At 39.4% G+C, this 4,672-nt stretch overlaps 1 non-coding gene across 1 annotated transcript; it reads right to left on the reverse strand.

Annotated features, from left to right (window-relative positions):
• Window positions 1-4,119: 4,119 nt before the first annotated feature.
• Window positions 4,120-4,224, reverse strand: LOC149007506 (small nucleolar RNA R71). Its single transcript, XR_016175349.1, has one exon. It is a non-coding gene; the product is annotated as a small nucleolar RNA R71 (small nucleolar RNA).
• Between the last annotated feature and the right edge of the window lie 448 nt (window positions 4,225-4,672).

Consider the following 4,672-nt stretch of genomic DNA (forward strand, 5'->3'; position numbering starts at 1 on the left):
GATAGAGTAACACAACAATTGTATAAAGATTTAAATATTACTGTTCCAACACATATGTATCAGTATCATAATGATTGAAAGAATTTAGGGACTTCATTCTTTGAATAAAGCATAGTTCAATATTTGATGACTTATGTGTTTATGGATATAACCATCCTTACCTTGGATGAGTTGATGATGAATTGAGAATACCAAGAATAGTCCAATAGAAGTGTTAAGGCCCTAAACAAACATCAATAATAAATTAGAGAAGAAGTCGGGAAGATCGGATATCATTCGAGTCAAAACTGACCAAGGTTGTTGTCAGCAACAACTTTGGTCGATGGTATCGACCAAATGATCGACCAAAATAGTCCTCGGGCAGAATAGTGGATTTTGGGGATTTTGGTCCGAAATGAGTCTTCCGGTGTTCGGATCAATCTGGAACTTGGAGGCATACTTAACAACAGTAGTAGGACACTATAAATCAAGGAATTAACCCAATCCAATGGTCTAATTAAAAAGCCCCAATTTGAGCTATCAAGTTCAAGTGATAAACATCATGGCATGAGTTGGAATTGATTGCATTGATGAGGAATAGCATGCAATAGTTAGAGGAACTAATAGAATTTCGATTGGAATCATATGACAATGTTAAACATGAACATAATACACTTTATAGCTCAGTTTGATATCAAATGGTATGATGTTAATAGGTAAAGCATGGAATACATATGCTAGGCATGAGATATAAGCATTAGCATCAATGAATGGCTAAGGGAATCATGGATTGAGCATGAGTAGGCACTTGGAGTGGTGGTTGCAAGGTTGCAGCACCATTCCAAATGTCCCATCAGCAAGATGACAATAGAAGGGAGTAGAAAATGGTAGGGTAGAGAGTGGAATGAAAAGTCTTACCTTAGTGTAGAAGATGAAGGCAAGAATCAATGATAAACTAAGTGTCTTTGATGAGATACCCTTCACACTAACCAAGGAGCTGCTTTGGGAAGCTCTCCCCACGTTCCCAGGTGAGAAAAATGATTGCAAAAGGCTCAAGGCTCGAGGTCATATTAAATAGAAAAGGAATATTCCATGGAATCATTAACTTGGCAGACTGGGACATTTTGGTCGATGCTTTTGGTCGATGGTATCGACCAAAATGATCGACCAAGATGATTTCAGCAGAAAACTCAGGTTTAGAACAGCAACTTCGAGTAGGGATTTGAAAGGCTATACAAGGTCAAATTGAGTGAGGTTTTCTTCCACAATTCAATCAAGAAGTCTAGTTTCGGGGAATACCTTCGGATTGTGCACAGGAGGTCATTTGGTAACTCAACCATGTTAATCTTCTCCGATGCGCAGACTTTCCTTAAACACTGACAATGCATTTAAGCAAGGGGTATCATTGTCAATGTCCATGGACTCGGTCTCCAAATCATGATCATCAATCAGGATGGTCCATAGATCTGTTCTTCCACCGCTTCGGGTCCTCGGACCTGAATACAACAGTGGATCCGGGTTAGGGTCAAGGTTAGAATAGGGCTGGATATTACACATAGTCTGAATCTCAAATCTATTACTCCCATAACCACAGGTGATACTAAACCTGAACAAAGACATCAAATTGGTTATCCAGAATCCTCCCTCTTGATTAGATCAGCCTTTCTCATGAAAGCAGGGTTTCGCTGATCTCACCAAGATCAACAAAAAGGTAGGCAGTGCAATAGAAGGATCAAGAACAACCAAAGGGAAACACTAATCACTTTTAGCATAGCAAGTGGTGAAGCATGAGTGAACAGGGAATCACTTACCTCAACCAGATCAACTATAAAGGACAGTAGAACCTTCTGGGACTCTAACAGCACTTCATAACTGCTTCCAGCACGTCTCCACAACCGTCTAACCTCCAAAAACGGTAATCCCCGAATATAATATTCGTAAAATAGACGAGGGTTACTATTTATAGGAGTCAGGGGGAAAAATAGGGCAAAAATCCCGAAATCAGGACCAGGCGGTTGCTCAAGGCGGTCGTTTAATCAACCGCCACTAGCAACCGCCCCCAAGTATATTGCTATACAAGGGTGCTTTGTTCAGGGGGTTGATGCCCAAGGACAACCTAACCCTAATTAAGACATGGGGGAGGTCTTACCTTCAATCCGGACATCTCCAGACATTCTTGCCTTCTAGAAATCCAACTACCAAGCAAGGCAAGCTCTTCAACAAGAGAATCCAGATCCATGGGTTCAGGGTATGGATCATGGACTTCTATCCGGACACTCCACAGATTTACCTGGCTAGACCTTTGGGTTCTTAGACCTGTAATACGGATCCCGGGTTAGAAATACGGGGGTTGTTACAAAACATAGAGGCCATCTGGTCCAATGCGATCAAGGGAATTGAGGCCACCGAGAGAAGATTTCCTCCAACAGTAACAGAGGCTTAGAGGGCTGCTGCCGAGAAAACTGCCTCCCCCACCTGTTAAGGAAGATGAGGTCGTCCCCCCTCTTGTCTTAACCAAGAGGAGGCACGACTCGATCGACTCCACTGTCCCGAAGAAGCAAAAGAAGACTTAGGGATTGGAGGAGATCTTCGTTCCCCAATGGACTTTGAGCGCGTCCGATTGGGTTACGATTGATCCTAAGAAAGCCTCCGAGTGGAGTTCGCTTTGTCTGATGCCAGCTGACCGTCAAGCCTTCGAGTCCCTTAGTGATGATGCGTTTGTTCGTACTTCTACCAGGTAACTGAATGATATTCTTGGAGAGAAAGAAGATTTTATTATGTGAGAGCATTGCCTTGTTGTTTTTGAACAAATTGTACATTAGAGATTAGCCCTAATTCATAGTGTGGTGGAGATAAAAAGGAGGCGATAGCCATGGATAGAGAAGCAACAAGACGAAGGGGAAGAGTACGAGAAATTGAAGGAAGAATTGTTGCAGTTGTCACGACTACCCACTTCACAAGCCCTAATTGAGTGATCTCTCACTTTTCTTAATTTCTTTTTCCATGTCTCAACTTCTCTTTTATAATTTCTATTTTCTTGCAATCATGTGTGGCTATATTTCTTGTCTAGGGTAATGATGAAACTAATGTTGACATACTGATGTAATCTTTGCTACCTTGTGATTAGATACAAATTCGTAGTGACTTTTTCATCTACGTTTATTCATGGTAACATGTATGATGGTTGTTCTCTACATGTGATTAGATCTAGTAGATGAGTTCTTCTAATGATTCAAAATCTGTTGATGTGAGATTGTTAGTCGTGAGGATTCAATAGCATGGGTTATTACATGTTATGAGTTATGTGATGTGAATGCTAGAAATACCTAATTTTAGGTATTGATATCATTTGAGTCACTTGCGCCAGTATGATAGAAAGAGAGTACTGTAAGTTGCTTGCACCCGCACTACTTAATTCAATCATATCTGCCCTAGTCACCAAGGAAATTGTGTCTGCACTTTTTAGTTAAAGGGAACATAAATATTAATCACTAGCGGATTCAAAACCCTAGCTCTTGTCCTTTATAGATTTTCTCCAAATTCATTGCACCCTCAGTAGTAACAATTCATTCGATCATATTTCAAAACTCAAGTCTTTTATTCTAGCTTAAGTAATTTTATATTTCTCTTGTTAACTCCTTCCTTGTGGATTCGATCCTTGCTTATCCTTGCTAGTATTAGTAGAGGAAGTTGTGGTATTTTTTTTGAAGGCATAACAACGGATTCACATCCTCTGTAATTCCTTTCCCTACAATTCCCTGTAATTCCCTCATAGGATTGTGCCATGTGGCATTTAAGTAATCCAATGGTTATCCAACTAACTAGAGTTTAAATAAAATTCAAATTTATGGGTGAGTTTAAATAAAATTTAATTTTAGTTTAAATTGGATAACCATTGGATTACTTAAATGACACATGGCACAATCCTATGAGGGAATTACAAGGAATCGTAGGGAAAGGAATTACAGCGGATGTGGATCCGCATAATGACAGCTCGTCAAAAATTGGCACCGTTGCAAACTTAATTGAAGGATAAGGCTAAAAATTGGTTCATAACACTTGATAATGTTGAGGTTTCTTATTGGGAAGGTTTACAGAAATTGTTCTTGAAAAAATTCTTTCTTATTGGAGAGACAAATGAATTTAAGAAATTGATTATGGGCTTTACACAATTGACAGTGAAATTTTTCATGAGGCATGAGAGAGGTTGAAAGAGCTTCTGAGGAAATGGCCACATCATCAGTTTCCAAAGTGGCATTTAATTCAAATATTTTACAATGAGCTGATAGGATATGAACACAGTTGATTCTGGATGTGGGGGACAATTTATGAAAAATGATGAGGATGAACTGTAGGAGTTGGTTGAAAACTTTGCTGAAAATTCCATGCATAAAATATCTTCATCTAGGACTAGAGCAACCACAAGTAGGCAATCTACAGAAGTGTTTGAGGTTGGTGACATCCATTAGTTGAAAAATGCTATCTATTCTACTAACAATAAACTATTGCATGAAATTTGTTCACTTAAGGATTTGATGCAGCAGCCCTTTGTTTCTAAAGTTTACCTTCAGAAACAAGAAGTTTGCTCTTTGTGTTTTGGTGACAATCATTCTGCAGACATTTGTCCCAACAATCAAGGACATCAAGATTCATCCCAACAAGAAGTGGCTTATACAAGAACATCCCTCCAGGT

This window comes from Hakea prostrata, chromosome 8 (assembly GCF_041222555.1).
Source record: "Hakea prostrata isolate BN-2017 chromosome 8, UWA_Hpros_2, whole genome shotgun sequence".
NCBI lineage: Eukaryota > Viridiplantae > Streptophyta > Magnoliopsida > Proteales > Proteaceae > Hakea > Hakea prostrata.